Source organism: Glycine max, chromosome 5 (assembly GCF_000004515.6).
Source record: "Glycine max cultivar Williams 82 chromosome 5, Glycine_max_v4.0, whole genome shotgun sequence".
Taxonomy (NCBI): domain Eukaryota; kingdom Viridiplantae; phylum Streptophyta; class Magnoliopsida; order Fabales; family Fabaceae; genus Glycine; species Glycine max.
Window position 1 is genome coordinate 7,297,585 of NC_038241.2, and position 19,053 is coordinate 7,316,637.

General features: G+C 32.4%; 1 pseudogene; it reads right to left on the bottom strand.

The window, feature by feature from the left end:
• Positions 1–1,167: 1,167 nt before the first annotated feature.
• On the bottom strand, positions 1,168–16,312 carry LOC100800294 (cullin-1-like; annotated as a pseudogene).
• Between the last annotated feature and the right edge of the window lie 2,741 nt (positions 16,313–19,053).

A 19,053-nucleotide genomic window follows, 5' to 3' on the forward strand; every position in this document is an offset into this window, starting at 1 on the left:
GGGAAAAACATCAAAGGACAAAAGAACAACCCAAAACTCTGTATGTGAGAAATAAAGGGCAAAGAAAAGAAGCTGAAGGTGTTTATGCTTGGAGGAAACGATATCTTCCAAATGTTGTAGACAACTCCTTTATAAGCAAAAGTAAAACCCTTTAATCATTGGTCACTCACCATAAAAACTCTTTGTTTTCCTTAACCGATAGTAACATCCCATCGTTAAAACTCTTCACATCTAAGAACATTTCAATTCCAGAAACAACTCATTAGTGGTTCTTTTTCATTCTCCAAGAGCTACTTTAATAGTCATCATTAATATGGGGAGCACTACACGAGGCAACACCCATAAACGTCATTTCAAAAGTAAGAAGCCACACTTATGGTTTGCAACACGTGTCACAACTATTTAAAATATCTCCATACAATAAAATAATACAATGTCTCTAAACAATACAACTTATGACAAATACTAACATCATAACTCATCTAATTTTGTGTGAGAATTTGGTCAAATGAACATAAACCTCTTTCGTTCATATTGAATTATGTACCGTATAAGTCATAAACTCAGCTTATACTCGGTGAATATCTTAATCTTTTTTGTTTATACTGAACTTAGAACTTGGGGGGTTTGTGTGCCATACAAGTCACAAACTCGACTTGTACTTGGACATAAAATACAGGTCATAAGCTCAGTTCCTACTTGGGCAAATGTCCTATACTTGAGCATGACCCAACATGACCTGCATGTGGTAAGCACACTATGGACCAGTATAGAGTTGTTACTAGAAAGTAACCTCCCATTTACATTATACATATACTTGACCACCCAAGAAAAAAGGTATGCTTTACTCATTCTCAAGCACAAACACCTCATACTTAACTAACTTGATCGTCAGAGTCTCTTTTATAGGTACCCCTATCGCACAGTAAGAAGAGGATCAAAGATCATACTAACACTAGATGAAAGAGAAGATTAGATTACTCGGCTAGTAAATTTGGTAAGAACACTTTTATTAATAATCAAAATTGGTTCATACGGTGACCAATTTTAATAGCAAAGTACAAAGTATTGTTGTTGATAGTTATAAATGAATGTTCTTAACACTTGCAACACAATAATAGGATAAATTTTGCATTTTGCATTCAAAATATACTATGATAATAATAGCTAGAGCAATTTAGAATTGTGTAATCGGATGTGCGTTCTTGAAGCAACACATTTTTCTTCAATTACTTTACTTGTATCCACACTGACATCAATCTTTGTTTTAATTAGTGGAACTCTAAGAAGCCCCTTCTACTTTTCAAGCTTAGACACTAAAATCTTGTTGAGCTCTTCTCTAATTTGTGTTTGGTGTATTTTTCTCTTAGGCAAAAACTTTTATTTATTTATAGTGTTTTTTAGAGGAATTTATTTAGTGTTAAAGAGATATGAATTTGGGTGTTTTCAAAAGGAGATATTAGATTTAAAATCACATATCTCTTTATTATAAGAACCTTCCTGATTTAAGGCAAAGATACTTTCTAAATAATTGCGTGATTAATTATAGTAACTAATCACATGATTTAATCCTTATGTGTAACAATAGAATTTGGTGCTATTTTTTATGGACAACTTTCACATTTAAGAAAAAATCTTAGTTATATTCTTGGTGTTAGCAAAAAATATAATAATATTCCACTAAAATATTTATTTTCTTAAATGAAATTCTCTAATTTAATTATCAAATAAATTATTTTCTTATGCAAAATTTGAACACTTGTTTGTGTGTGACCTTGTAGGTTCAATATTAAATCAACAGTAAATTAATTATAATTAAGTTACTAATCAAGGTAAGCAACTAGCAACACTCCTTAACCTCCAGACAACATGAAATAACATCTTTTAGCTTCAAAAACCAATAAAAGAATAATATAATATTTTCTTCCATCATTTGCAGCTCTAAGTTAACTCTAGAGTATGATATTACTATCAAACTCTAATAAGTTAACGCATTATATTTAATCAGTAAATGAATTAAGCAACTCATTTTTTCTTCATTTAATTTTTTTGGCCAAGGTCTTAATTATATCATAGAGATCAAACTCATTGTCAAGAGTTGATGGATTCCTTCTTGATTCATCATTAACCCTACAAGTATTTAATCATATTCAAGGTCCATTCAACTAGTGCCTTAAGACATTAGATGTTCGAAATTAAAATATTATAAATAACTTGTCAATTACTATGATAATTTGTCAAAGAAAACTATTATTATATTTCTTCTTGTGAACTTCCTATTGATAGATTAAGGTAATGTTAACCATTAGAAATTCTCAATTGAGTCAGTTCAATGATGACATTCACATGTCCATAATCTATATGTGTAAATTGATAAATGAGATATATTAATTTTTATCCAATTAACAATAATCTCATGATAAAGAACAATTTAGATTAAAATTATAAAAGACTTATTTCGCATTATCATAATTTCTATTATGATAACAAGTCCATCATTTAAAATCAAAGACCTTGTCAAATCAACTTTATTATAGTTGAATATCATAATGAAACTATAATAATACTTTATTATTAGAACTAGAATTAGTTACATGATGGTCGATGGATTGAGTCTTGGATATACATATTTATTCCTCATAAGTGTTGCATAATCATAGTTACATAAATGGTTGTGAGAGTGCTTTTTTTTCAGTATCCGTGAAAGAGATTAAGCTTCAAGAAGTAGTAAATATTCTTATCAATATTGGGCCTATAAGTTTGTGTAATTTTTCTTATAAAACATTAACAAAGGTGTTGACTTGTAGATTGAGAGGGGTTATGGAGAAAATTGTAAGTCTGAATCAGTGTAGCTTTGTTCCTAGAAGGCATAATATAGATAATATTAGTATTACGCAGGAGGTGGTTCGCACAATGAAAAATAGAAGAGGAAAGAAAGGGTGGATGACCATTAAGATTGACTTGGAAAAATAGATGATAGACTTAACTAGAATTTCATTGTTTATTCGCTTAAGGAGATGGGTTTGCCTGATTCTTTTATCCATTCTATTTGTTCTTGTATCTCTGCAGCCTTTTTTTTAGATGTTGTGGAATAGGGAAATGCTTGAAAATTCTACTAGGAGTATCAGACAAGGGGATCCCATATCCCTTTACCTTTGTGCCATTTGTATGGAGAGGTTAAGTCATATTATCTATGTGGCGGTGGAGAATAAGATGTGGAAGCCTATTCAGTTAGGCAGAAAACGTTCATTGTTGTCTCATCTAGCTTTTGCATATGATATCTTCTTGTTTGCATAAGCTTCAATGGATCAAGTGGAGGTGATTACTGCTTGCTTGGACTTCTTTTGAGAGAACTTGGGAGAAAAAGTGAGTAAGGAGAAAACTAGAGTGTTTTTCTCTAAGAATGTTAATGGGAGAATGGGACAAGACATTTTTTAGGGGTTGGGATTTAAAAGTATAGATGACCAGGGTAAGTATCTTAGTATTTAACTTCATCAGGGAGTTACTAAACAAACTTACAATCTAGTCATTGATAAAGTCTAGCAAAGATTGAGTGTCTAGAAAGCTAGAACCTTGCTATTTGTCAGTAGGCTTAATCTTATTAAGTCAGTTTTAAGTATTATGCCTATGTATACCATGCAGTCCGATTTTGTGCTTAGGAATGCGTGTGAAAAGTTGGATCAAATTTATAGGAATTTCTTATGGGAGATTTTGAAGGTAATAGGAGGATCCATTGGGTGTCTTGGAAATCCCTTTGTAAGCCAAAAATGCAAGGGGCCTTGGACTAAGGCAAACCAAGTTTGTTAGTCACTCTTTTATGAAAAAAAAATAGCCTTTTAATTGAGCACAAAAAATGATGATTTATGGATAGAAGTTCTCAAATGGAAATATGGTTGTGGTGATAATATTTTCCCCCATATTGATAAGAAAAAACCAGGATTGAATTTGTGGAATGCTATTACACTATTGGAAAAATGTTAATCAATGATGGTTATTTTATACATTCAAAGATGGTTCAAAATCATCTTTGAAGCCAATGTTGTGGAAAGTTAAGGTTGTCCATGACGGTTCCTAAAAAACTATCTTATAAAATATATCATTTTAAGACAGTTTTCTGGTAAATAACTGTCTTAGAAAGGTATCGTTTTAAGACAATTTTCAAGTTAAAATCATCTTAGAATAACAATTTTTCTAAGACATTGTTGACTTGAAAACCATTTTAGAATGTCCTTTTTTTATAAAAAAAAATAAAAAATTGAGGATTCTAAGACGGTTTTCCAAAAAAAAACAATCTTAGAAAGTTGACTTTCTAAGACACTTTTTCAGATAATCATTTTGGAATGTCTTTTTTTTATAAAAAAAAATGAGGATTCTAAGACGGTTTTTTAGAAAATCATTTTAAAATGTCTTTTTTAAAAAAATTAAAAAATTAAAAATATTATAAGTTAGACAGACTGTACAAAGCAGATAAATAATCATTCATAGTTTCTAGGGAGGCAATTTCCTTACATTAATTTGCAAAATTTTGTAGAAAATCCACTTCTTACAACTTAGATAACTATCATGGGTTATTTCTAGTCAAAACAATTAGAATTAACAAACAATATTAATAAAGCAACAACATTCAAGCCTTTATAGCCTTCTTGCATGGCCAAACCACACTATACAATTTTTTTAATCATCTTCTCCCCAATTTAATGAGAAAGAATGGAAGAAATAATGCAAGACAATAAGAAGGAGAATGCCAGCTCTAGGCACATACTAATGAATTTTAGATCAAGAGAAGAAATAATAAACTACCAATCTCGTCTCCAAGATGGGTTGCATTGTTTTAGCATTATAGGGCAGTAACTGTCAAGTCTATGCGCCAGGGTCTGCATTGGGATTATTGATTAGATAATCCTCAAAGCTAGTTTGACTCTTCTTTGCCAGTGTAAATTCTGTAACCTGATAGCAAAGCAAAAGCATTTAAATTTTCTTTTATCAACTCACCAAAACGCTCATTATAGCATATCAGCTTCTGTTTACGGAGATTAGAAATAGCTGACCATTCCTTCCATCTTTGAGGTAAACTATCCACCACATTGTTGCTTCAATTTTTTCAAAATACTTCGCTCATGATCATCATTGGCACTTTTGTCAAAGAGAGGCCTTCGAGCAAGCTTCTTCCTAAAACCAACCAAGCAAGAAGTAAACATGTTATAATGTCATTTAGAAAAAATGATAAAAGGTCTAGAGGCATAAAAGTAGAATAAAACTAAGATAATTTTTCTTTTTGAAATAATTGCACTCCATTTTATCTCTTTATTTCCATATTTTACCCCACCATTATCAATTTCATTTTAGCTACCCATTCATCTCGATTTTTAATCTTTTCCAAAAATATTCATCACACTTTCAAGTAAACATGAATTAAATTAAGGACCAATTCTCCTTATAGCTTAAAGTGTTAGGTAAAGACCAAATATTAGTTTTATATCTTTTAACATGCCAACATAAGTAAGATCATTTTGGGTTTGAAACATGGGCAATGCCAAGATTCAACTAGAGCAATACGGATGCCAAGGATTGACTCCTAACCAAATGATCATACATGCCTCTGATATTATGTTAAGGACCAACTCCCAAAATAATGAAGGCCCATTATTGGTATTGTATCACCAAAACCAAGGAAACACATGCTACAAAGCACATTTAATTGTCAGAAACAACCAAGGATTAGTGGAAGTAATTTTTACAACACAGTGGAAGATAAAGATTGAAACACCAACCAAGCAATATAAATTCCTTTTTCGCCAAGCATATCCAACTTGGTAATCATCACACAAATTTTCCTCCCCTTTTATCTTACCTATAGAATTCAACAAACAAGTCTTTGTTACTAATATAGGCAAGCAACTTAAATCATGTTTATAGAACTATATGTGGAACATCAAGAATAATGCAGACCTTTTCAAGAGTTTCTTCAATTGCTTCATCACTTAATTTTTCCCTTCCTACTTTCTTAAGAATGTTATCATAGAAGGAGACAAGCAATTCTACACTTGAACTTCCAACAACACCTTTGTTGCAAAAGACCTTAAAAGCCTCTTTAAGAGCCTATATGATTAAAACATTAGATTTGCATGCACACATATCAATCCATAATTGTAAAGCTACTTTCTATTCAAAACAAGACCTTGTGGAAATGAGTGTGATTCTGGAAACAATCATTCACATATGCCAGCTACTTATCACGTAGATCAATCACCTTCTGAACAAAAACCTGAAGCAAGAGACTAATTTTAATTTCCACAAATGAATAAAAAATTCAGTTAAATTAATAAAAAAAAATTTTTATTGCCTGCTTCTGCAGACCTATAATATCCTTTTTTTTTTGCTTGTAGACATTTTCATTTAAAAGGACAAAATAAAAAGGGCAGTAACAAAGCAAATTGCTCCCAAAATATGACATCATTCATAACTTCAGCATTAAGAAAATCACAAGTAAAAGAGGAAATTAATACATCACCTTGTCAAGAAAACAACTTCAAAATCTTGTAAACCATTCACCTTTTTGTTGCTGGCTGCATCTTTAACCTGCTTCACCAAAGCCATACCTTCAGTGGTAACATGTTGGGGGAAAGGGAAGAGAGAAAGATAAGTAGTGAGCAAGAAAGCAAGCAGAACATGAGAGCCCAATATTGACATTGACATATATAAAAGGGGGAAAAACCATAAAGATAGGTTCAACATGACCAACCTGTTTAACTATACTGGAAATAGGATCTAAGCCTCAAGGTATTTTAGAGAATAGCCTAAACATTCTTGACAAGTCTTCAACCTAAGCATTTAAAGGAACACATGTGGTGAGAACAACATACTCTTGGTTAAAAATATTGTACGCATAACAAGTAAATAGAGTTTCATGAGTACCTTATCATTTCTAAGTAAAGCATGACATCCAGAGTGTTCTTTCTCAAGGAGTTGGTTTGCATACATAGATAGCAACTCATCTTGAACTTTCTAAACGAGAAATTTCTAGAAGAACAAAAGAAAAGACGAGAAAAAGTTTAGAAACTATAAATGAGTCAAACAAAAGAAACCATTATAACCATTGAAAAATTTTAGAAGTTGTATAACAATACACCATCGTGCACAACAGAAAACCAAATAGCTGAAATAATATCATAAAGTCAATAACAAACCTCTAATAACTTTGGCTCACTACTAGAGTGCAAGTAATGAGCAACCCTATCTTTCTCTCGTTTTAAGCACTCTTCAACATGTAATAAAAGACATAAAGATCAAATAGGGACAAAAAAGTCATGCAAATGAAGAAACCAAGTTACAGTAAGCGTAAATGAGAAGCCGCACCTTGAGCATATAATTAGAACAAGAATCTTCTAGGATCTAATTTGAAGCCTTTTAAGAATAATAAGAAGAAGTGTCTTTGAGTATGGCAGCTTCAAAATCATTCTCATAGTGATCCATTTGCCCCATTCCAATTTCAACAAATATGCCTAATACATTCTTTAATAGATCTCGATCAATCTGCTTTCCCTCCCATTCTTAATCAATCTTTATAAACAAAAATGGATTTGTTAATTGATCTAAATTTATAAACATGGGAAATCTAGCATACTAAGGAAGAAAAACATACAAGTGAAATAATTGCATCTCTAACTTTCACATTTAGTTCCTTGTAAACCTACAAATAATAAAACCCATGAATTTATTTTTCTAATGAAGTTGCATTAAATGAAATGAAAATAATAGGAAAGCCATCCAATTTTCACTAGCACTACAGAGTTTGTCTTTATTTATAACATGTACAAGACTAATTGAAAGAATTATCGCGGCATAACAAAAGGTTCATTGTAATGTTACCAAATCACGGAAGCAAATCATCGTGCTTCTCTCTCAAAGAACTGAGCAATAAAGTCTCGATACAAATAGGAAAGAATCGAGAAAGCCACCGAACCACAATTTTATGGTTCGCCCATCTCTTCATAGGTTCTTTCAACATAAATTCATCGTGCTTCTCTCTCAAAGAAGGCAATACATGGGTCCAAAAGGAAGAAAAAGGAAAATAAGGCATCATTTCATTAGAAGAAAAAGTCAACAAAATTAATAAACGGTACATCCACCAAGTTAATTGAAAACAAACAAAAAATATAAATATTTTATGATTAAACATGTAGATAATAGCCCAGTTGAATGATAACCAAGAAATCTCATTCGTTGGAACTCAAATGAAGTTGCACAGTCGCTGACAAGAAATCTTATTCACACTGTTGTCTCTCTTTCTCACCTTTTACTATACGTGCTATCAATTTCTTTCCTCACGTCCTTATTCTCGCTAGTATTCAACAATGAAGGAAGGGAGAGGGCATTGCGGGCGAGAGCAGAGGCGGAGCCAGACCTCAAGCCATGGAAGCTTGGGATCTGAACTTTGTGGTCCTTGAGCGACGCTAAGGTGGTGGTTGGTCCAAATGATGTCGTCATCAGCTGAAGAACGAAGGGGGAAATTGGATGGTGGAGAAGAGGAAGAATGGTTTTTATTTATGCTATGCGGAAAGAGAGTGAAAAGCGAACATTGTGGTTTCACTTTCATCTTTGCTGGCGTTGAAGGAATAACCAGCTTTTGGTGAAATTGAGGTGTTGGATTTGCTCTTGGAAGCGTTGACAGAGAGGTGGCCTTGGTCCCTCTTGTGATGGCTTGGGGGAGTCAAAGAGTGAGAGGGAAAGTTGAAGAGTGAGAGTGCGAAAGAGTGGAAGGAGAAATAAAATATTAAAAACAGTAAAAATTATTCTAAGACGATTTTATAAAAATCATCTTAGAATGACAACCTTTTAAGATGGTTTTTGCAAAACCGTTATATAGTTGTTGCATTTATTTACAAAAATATTACTGTGTTTCTTTCTAAGTCGATTTTTCAGTAAAAAGTAATTTTTGTAGTAGTGTTAAGGTCATTTGGGACGTGTTTGAACCAAATTGTCTATGGAGTGTCACTAATGGAAGGAATATTAAATTCTGAGGGCATTGGTGGATAAAGGAGATTGGCCAGTTAAAAAAGGTGGTTGTACGATTACTGGATATTGATGACTACTCAATTTCTGTGGAGGCGTTTTTCCCCGAAGAAAATGATTGGCAAGATGAGTATTTATGCAATAGTTTCCCCGGGATTGTGAAGGACATAGGGCCTGTTTGGATGCACTATTGTAAAAGACCTTATAGAGAAAGAACTTATCCAAGAAGCTCTTATCTGAAAAGTTACTTTTACATAAGTTAATTTGATGTTTGGATGATAAACTCTTAAGTGCTTATTTAAATTAATATGGTGTTTGGATGAAATTGTAGAAGATCTTTTGCATAATTAAAATTACCAAAAAGGATATTATATGCTTTGACATTATTAAAACTAATAATTAAATACTTAAACATTATTATATAATTATTAAATGCCTTAAATAATTAAATATTATTAAAAATAATAAAAATTATTTTCTTCTTCTATTTCATTTATAAAAATATTTTAACTTTATCATTATATTTAAAATATTGTTATATATTTTCTAGAAATTTTGATTAAAAAATAATTATTTTTATAAAAATAAAATAAATGTATCTCATAAAAATATAGTTATACACCTTTCTACATAATTACTTTTCATATTTAAAATCTAATTAATTTATTGTTTTAGTAATGTGGTCACATACATTCTAGTTTATAATTTAATTATTATCTATGTAATTATAATTTATAACAAAATATAAAATATCATTAACTTGGTGATAATACGATCAATAATGTCTTTCAATATAAAATTGTTCAAATGTACCCATACCATAAACATGCAACCTTGTAGTATTAAAAAATAAAGAAATTAAATACGTGTTGGAAACATATTCTTCAAAGATTCTCTAAATCGTTCCATTTGTAGAGTACTTTGAGCATCCGGTTCTTCCCATGTTGTAATACTAGGACCAACTTCACTTTCATCTTCATCACTATCTATATTTTCATTATCTTCATCTAGCGAATCAAATTCTCCATCACTCTTGTCATTTCTTTGAATGAAGTTATGTATAGCCATGCAAGCAACAATGATTTGGTTTTGTGTCTTCAAAGCAAAAGGTGGCATATTACCCAATATCTTCCATCTTGCTTTACATAAACCAAATGCACGTTCAATTGTACTTCGAAGACTAGAATGATAATAATTAAAAACTTCAACTCTTCCCCTGATTCTAGGCCCAATTCTAAATTGCGGGAGATGATACCTAGTTTTCTTGTACGGTCCTAGAAAACCCATAAAAGTAGGGTAACCAGAATCAACAAGATAATATTTACCTAAAGAATAAAACAATAGAGCATGTTAGAACACAAAATTATAATGATACATATATTTATAATATATAAATTTTAAGTACCTTAAGGAGGATGTGGAAAATGCAATGCAGGCTTATGTAAAGCCTCCATAAATATCTTAGTATCATGTGCAGAACCTTCCCAACCTGCCCAAACAAAAGTGAAACACATGCTAAAGTCACAAACAGCCATGACATTAGTGGTAGTGTAGCCTTTCCGACCAATATAGACTCCTTGTAGATGAAAGGGAACACAAACTCGTATATGAGTACCATCTATTGCACCAATACAATCCCTAAAGTAAGGGCGATATCTAGCATCTTTTAGAATCTCATCAGGAGTATCCCTAAATGATGGATCAACAGGCTTAATTATATCCTTTGCAAACATACACACAACTTCTAAGACATTATGGAAATGTCTAGATATTGTTTCACCTGAATGTTGAAATCTTTCCTCACAATTACGAACAGAACCTGGTTGACTCAACATGTATAAAAACAAGCCAACTTGCTCATAAATGCTGACATTTCGAGTTTTCTTTAAGTTGTACTTGGTTTCCAAGATATCACATAATTCAAGAAAGACAAGTTTCTTCATTCTAAACATCTGATAACAACATATTGGATGACCATTTAGAATTTCAGATACCCAATGATGGCCTGTCATGCTTGAATCTCTACATGGATTTTTCACAACATATTTCATGAAGTAATTGGTAACATTAGCTACAGCAAACATCAACACTTTGTTCTTCGTAATGTGATCGTCATCGTTAGATGAAGAGTCATTTGATGATAGTGATGAGTCATTTGATGATAATGATGAAGACATCCTGTAGAAGGAAAAAAAATCATAACACAACTGAAAATAAAAAAATCAAGAGCCAAACCATAACTAATATCCATAACATAACCAAAATTAAAATCAAAGATCCATGACATAACTAAAATTAAAAACTAAGATCCATAACACAACCAAGGTTCATAACCAAGCAAAACTAGCAAGTGTCAATGATATCAAATAGAGGAGAAATTAAGGAATTTGTGCTTAAGTTTCAGATTTGATCCATCCAAGTTGTAGCTCAGGCTCTTCTAAAGCAACAAAGGTGATCATGTTTGCCCTTTTTTTCATAAGTTTAGTGGCTTTGTAAAATAGTTCACTCCCACACTCAAGTCCTGGTAGATCTTTCAACTTTGCTACACATGCAGTAATACTAGTTGGGTCTTGAGCAGATACACTAGATTCAAATGTTTGAATAATACGATCTAATTGTGAGGAAAGCTTGGCAGCAACCCCAATTCTTTTATCACCCTCTCTTCCTCTGTCCATTTTCCTTTGCCGAAGACGTGTTCTGAGTTGTCGTGTCTATCTCAGGCTCATTCACTTCCATGTCAGTGTTATCATCAATGTTATCATTTGTCTCTTCTGTTCTTGTGTTGAATCCTTCATATTGTCTTGAATCCTCAGATGGTGCATATGCTGCAAAACCAGTAGCAATAGTACCCTTAAAAAGGAATTCCATCTCAGGTAAGAATTTGAGGCCTTGCTCTCTAAACTTTGCTACTTCAGGATCCTCCTATAAAATAAAAAATAAGAATTATAATATATATTTGGCATGAGAATTAAGAGATAAAAATCAATCTCATTATAATATATTTGGTAAGGTTGACATTCCTATATAATTTAAATTAAGCAAAAGCTAATCTAATATGAATTTTTGCATATGTTAACCTGTGGAATAATATAAGTCCTCCTAACAACAACCTGACAATTCTCAATATAATGCCATTGTCTAACAATAAGGCGCATGTATTGCTTTCAAATATTATAACTCAAAATCCCATATTTACAAAAAGTCATACCATAAAAGCTACGTGCCTACCAACTACCCAACACATTAAAGCTGTCACAAACCAAGAATATTTATAGAACAGGTCCTACCATATGCTCACAAGGAAAGCAATGAAGCAAAACAAATTATTTCGTTCCATTAAAAATAATCCACATCAATCATCCATTAAACATTAAGCTATCTAAAATACTGAGAAAACCAGAACAAGAGCTCTAATCACACAAAGAACCACTACTCAATTGCTGACTCAACATGCAAAACCAATCCTGTAACCAGAGAAAAACTTTGATCAAATCCTGCAACCGCAGTTTAGACCAGATGTTCAATTCAGTCAAAATAAGTTCCATTCGTATATATGATCATCAATTTTTCCTCTTGCATCTTCAACAAGAATCTTTACTTCCATGCAAATGTTACTGTTTGTATAGTGAAGAAAATGTTCTAATGTCAGAGAAAAATAGACCAGTAACAAAGCTCATGGCATACACAAAGCGGAGGTGCAATGCAATTATACTATGATCTCAACATTACAGTTTGATAATCTGTGCACAGCTTCAAGCATATTCGCAATGATGCACAAAGCCACAGAGTTTGTAAAGGTATCAATAGTGATGGAAAAAAAGCATATTAGATATAGCTAGTACTAAGACACATCATGAACTACATAGAGCATATTGAGTAGTAGGCTAGGCTGGCAATACTAACATCACTAAAAGCTAACAAGAAAGAAGAAGCAGCAGCATGAGTGGTGTGGGAAGCTGAGGCAATCAGTTGACATGTCAAACAAAAAAAAAAAGATCTTCCTTTGATCCCATTCATGAGTAGGAAGTGGCTAATGAGAGAAACTAGAAGGGAAAACAAGCATTTTTAAGTCACAGAAGTTAAAAATCAAAGTGTAGCATATATATATAACAAGCATAACTTGCAAGGTTTGAATTTTGGACCAAAAAAGCAGCAAAGTAAAAGTAGGGTAGTCTTATATATATATATATATATATATATATATACCTCATCAAACCATGCATCAGAATCTTGTGAGAATTAAGTAGGATCATTCATTTCGGGAGTCAGAAGAGCAGAGTGGTGACTTTGATAGTAAGATATCAACCATAAGTGTTTGAATTAGGAAAAAAAACATATATCAGTGAGTTGGGAAGTCGTGCGTGTGGTTAATTTGAGTCTAAGATGTAAGAGGTGCATTGGTGAGTTGAGAATAAAATATCAATTGTTTGAACATAATAAGATTCATAGTAATTGTTTGCACTTTCTAGATTGCTTTGCCTCAAAGGCGTCCTTCAATTCCTAAATTAATATTTCAAGAGAATTGTGTTTTTATTATGGCTTCTAAGTATTACTTCTTGGTGTAGAGTGTTGAGTCAACCTATTTATTTATGCTCTGTACTGTACACATTCTAGTCCACGTTGATGCCATTTATTAATATTTAGCAGTACATGCTTCACTAGCATATGCAGTAGCAAAAATATTCTTATACATGTACCTGTAAAAATTGGATACTCTTATGCTTCACTACAACTCATTTTATAGTGAGGATTTAAGAAAAAGTGAGCAATTTTTTAGCTGTAATGTGTTGCTTAAACAGTAAACATAATGATTTGAGAGTGTTTGGGGTTAATAATAATGTTATGTCTCCCTCATCTTGAACAATTTGTAGCTCTGCACTATTTTCTGTTAAATCATTTAGTTGAAAGGCAATTCATTCATAAGCCAAAACTTGTGTAGTTGAGTCTAGACTAGTTTTAAGTTTAATTATAGGCATTAATTATGTTGCTTAATTATAGGCATTAACTATGAGTGAAAATTAAATAATACCAACTCAAGGGGAAAATCTTATGATTTTCAGCATAGTACTAGTAGTTTCTCTAGCATTAATCACCCTTATTATATATTAAATATGACAAGTTGACAAAATAACCATTATGTATGACAAGATGAATCTTTAAGAGTTAAACCATAATAAAGCATGAAGGTTTTAAATCTAACACCTGCTCACTCTTTTTCCATGTTACGTGTATGTTACCTACAAGCTAACACATTCTCAGCCCACAAATGTAACAGGATAATTTTTACAGCACAGAATAAATTATTGCCATAAGTGAATTAGTAAACACACTACCCACTCTTTTAAATGCACTCCTTACTATTAGTTGAAATCAGTTAGAAATTGCTGAATCTATTCCCAGAGGATCATATGTCAGTGGTAAAACAATCAAAATGCTAATTCCTAAACACACATAAAACTCGGATCCCAATTTCCTAGACAGCCATGCTAAGGGCAAATCTGTCAAGTCTAAACTCTATTACATACTTACGTAGAATACAAAGTACAAAGATTTATGAGTATGAGTTAAATATACAACATCAAAGAGAACCAACCAGACTTTCCAATATTTCCAAATTTGAAATGCAACTCTAGGATCGTGTGGTAGCCTACTTGTTAATTATCCTACAACATCCTAGTAAAACACTTAAGTATCAGAATTTCGGTGCTGAATCACATGATTTTGCTTTATATGCAGCAGCAAATTAGAGTACAAAAAAACCAAATTTTCACACCATGTTAGAAGATTCTTTCCCGGTTTCCATATCTGTTGGAAGGTATGTGCTTGAAATTAAGCAACATAAGAACATGGCAAAATAAAGCCTCTTGTCATGAAATTTTTAAGAAAAATCCTGAAGACCACCTGAAATTCAGTTAAGAAAGGGATTTTTGGGGACTAAAACTCCTTAACTAGAACCACTCTTCAAATTTACCATCACTGATGAGTATGCTCATAAAAGATCAAAATACCGCATCTATGCTTAAGATACAAATTTTGTTCTAGATTCTGAATATGCACAAGCTGTTAACGAAGTAACTTATTTATATACTTTATTTTTTTAAAATATATTTCCCCATGAATCTAACCGGTGTTAAGAGAGGGAGGGAAGAGGAGAGATGAAAAACAAAATAAGAAGCAAGCAATCAATTACCTTGGAGGACATGAGCATGATCCAAATCAACCAGTAACAGCAAAGAAAGAAAAGAAAGGATAAATCAAAGGAAAGCTAAAGAATAAATTAAATAGAATGAATAGGGAAATAGACTTTGAATATATGATAAAAATTGGAATTGTTATTAACCCCACATGTGGTGAAAGATACATGTGACAGTGACAGTACCAAAATATTGAATAAAATTATATATGGAACCAACTTATGGTGCCATAAAAGGAAAAGGAAAAGGTTCAGAAAAGTCCAAAGATGATTTGGTTTATTTTATTTTATGTTTTTAAAAGATTTTTGGAGGATGCCACAATTAATTATCTAAGATTTGAAGTGTGCTTTGTTTTTTAGTTCTACATGGAAACCTGCCACTCACTCTAATGAATTGGCAGAATGTGGTAGATTTAACGACATGGAATGGTGAGAGGATAACTGCAAACGAAGAGGAGACGCAGAAACAACCAACTTTAACATCTCTCAGAGCAGAGAATTCAGAGTTCTACTCTTTAATAATTTGCTGAATACACTGAACAAAGCGTGGCCAATCTGGCAACCGTGCAATGTAATGAATCACATACAACAATATAAAGAAGAGAAGCAGAAGTGAAATTGAGAATCTGCACCTTAATATTAAGCATTTAAAAATTCTGCAGCCATAACCAATTCTGCACCTAAATATGAATCACATACAACAATATAATTCTTTTAACTCAATGGAGCCTCTGCCCTCTAAACCAACAATGGTAATTGAAATTCCAATCACTTCTTTCTAGTTTCTAGTAGTGTATAAGAACTAAGAACGTGAAAAACAAACACTCATAACCAATTCTAATGCTAGTTTGATACACACAGTAACTCTTCTATCAGTTCTAAACTCAATCTTTGTAGTTTCAACAAATTAGAAACTGCAATTTGCCTTTGGCATATCTATCAAACAAAGCTCAAAGCCTCAGACTAAAACAGGAAAACTCACAGAACAATTTGAATCAGAGATATATTAGAGTAAGTAAGCCTTTGGAAGTTGAATCCTAGAACCAAGCCTCTGAAGTTGTGATGATATACAGAGATGAAGCAAAATAAAAACAAAAATGCACAAAAACTCTATTTTTGTTGAATAACAAATACCTGAATTTTGGCTTCCCACCATTCATCACTAGCTGCAATGGTTTTCTTCTCCCCATCCCAGCCAAGACCTGTGTCATTCCCAATAAGCTTAGCCCATAATTGGCATTCCTTTTTCAAAGAATCCCACCTATTTCTGAATTGTTTATATTCATATCTCAAATTTGTTGCCTTATTGAACTTTTCTGCAATATTTGCCCAACCAAGCTTAGTGAAATGGTTCTGAGGTTTATTTCCAGCATTCACCTCTTCTATGTACACTTTCAACATAATCTCAGTATTCTTATCACACCATTCTGCTTTCTTTCTTTTCACAGGAACTTGATTGAGAGACATTTCACAAGCTTAATGAAACAAACAAAAGCATAACCCTAATCCATAACAATATTGAGAAGAAAAAGAAATTAATGAAGAACCTGTGATGCTAACAAAGGAAGAAGAAAAAATGGCGAAGGATGATCGGAAGAGATGACCAAGGATGATCGGAAGAGATGACGAAGGAGATTGGAAGCATGGGAGAAAAATTCCGAGGAAGGCACAGCACCGCAAGTTCTCAGGAACGAGAGAAAATTTTAGGGTTCAGAGAAAAACGAGGAGGGTATGCTTGTCATTTTGAAATTTTCTTGAGGACATTATTGTCCAAGCCTTATTTTGGGATCAGATTCCCGAAAAGGAGATTTGAGAAGCTGTGAATCTAAACTTGAGAGGAAGATCTGCTGAGAGCTTTTGCTTTTGTAAAAGCTAAAAAAAAAAAATAACCAAACACTCTTAAAAAATAAAAAGATCTTTTTTCAGTAGATAAGATAATAAAAGATCTTTTGGGCCACATCCAAACGGGCCCTTAGTAGTAAAGGATCATGCTCCTAGTGGTATCGATGAAGGAGAAGATTCTTTTATTTGGCAAGATTCTGATGACACAAGGTATAAGGTTAAGAGTGGTTATAGAGTTATATCGAATAATCACCATTAGATTGATATTCCTTTATTTCGCCTAGTCTGGAGTTAAAAGGGTCTTGAAAGAGGGTGAGCTTTTCATTGGAAAGTAGCAAAGGGTGCTCTTGCTACAAACACTGCAAGGTGGAAGAGATATATTGTTGAATCTTCCATGTGCCCTATGTGCATGATGGATGAGGAGACAGAGATCCACTATCTTTGGGACTGCAGCCTTGTGGATAAGCTTGGAAGGGAATCCTTCCTAATTTTACTAACGTTTTTTTTTTTTTTGCAGGTGACAAATCCAAGTGGTTAATTAATGAGAAATTTAAAAGGAGGTACATATTTTCCTCCAAATTGGCCAAGGACTCTTGGTATTGTGCTGGATGTTATTTGGCAACGAAGAAACTACTTTGTATTTCATGGTACAAAGTGGTCTCATCAAGAAATGGTAGGGAAAATTAACAAGTTGCAGAAGGAGATTATTTATACAAATAATTTTCAAGAGTCTGTCAAGACTTGCAACATAGCTGCAGGGATTGCACTTAGTGTCAAATGGTGCCTTCCTAGAGCAAATACAATTCATCTTAATGTTGATGTGTAAGATCAAATCAAACTTCAATTTTGTCTTATGGAGATCTACTCAGAGATAGCGCTGGAATTTATTGAGGATTCACTTGTAACTTGGGTCGTTAGCAGAGTTGTCAACCTTCTTGCATGGGATTCGGTTAGCCAGAGAAAGAGGATTCAACTTCATAGAGATGCATTCTGATTCTTTAGATGCTGTCAAATTGATCAATGAAGGGTGCGCAAGGACCATTCTTATAGCCATATTGTGGACGCTATACGTGGGAGTATTTCAGATTATATGAATGTCACTTTTCACTTTTCAGTATATTCCCAGGGAGGGGAACATCGCTGCTGATGCTTTCGCCAAGAATGGTCTTCAATGGAAGTAAGGAATTGTGTTTTATATTCATGCTCCTCTTCTTGTTGTGAACGTGGCGAAAGGGTATTTGTCCCCTTCTACGGTTTCTTCTTAGTTTTTGTGTGTTTTAGACAATGTTGTGAAAATTGGATATTAGGATTCAATTGGTTTAATTGAGAATCAGTCTAGTCTGAACACTCTTATAAATCAGAATATTTTAGAATCAGTAAAGAATTCAGTGAATCAGCCCAAAATTAGTGAAAATCGGAGTTGAATCGACAAAAAAACTAGTATCTCTTCTTAAATTTTTTTAATTTTTAGTTTTTTTAAAGTTTTTATTTAATCTAAATTATTTTTTAAGATAAAAAAAATATATATATAAAATATTTCATATATATATATATATATATATATATCAATTATTTTGTCTTATTATTAATTTTGTATCAATAAAACATATAATTTAGTCATTTATATTGATTTATAATTTTTTAAATCTTAATTTTTATGTCTAAATTTTTTATTAATCAAAATATTATATAATAATATTAAAAAATATAAAAATGGTTAACTATTAGAAAATATGCTTTCTACATCGGTTATTTATGACTTTCAACATCGGTTATTTAGGTTATATAAATAGCCGATGTTGGTAATATGAATTACATCCAGAAAATGTATATTAATGTTGAAAGTTAACATCGGTTTTTACAAAAAACCGATGTTAACGAATGTGTTAATGTTGACAGTTAACATCGGTTTTTTGAAAAAACCGATGTCAACGTTAGTTAACATCAGTTTTTTTGTAAAAAACCGATGTTAACGAATGTGTTACTATTGACAGTTAACATCGGTT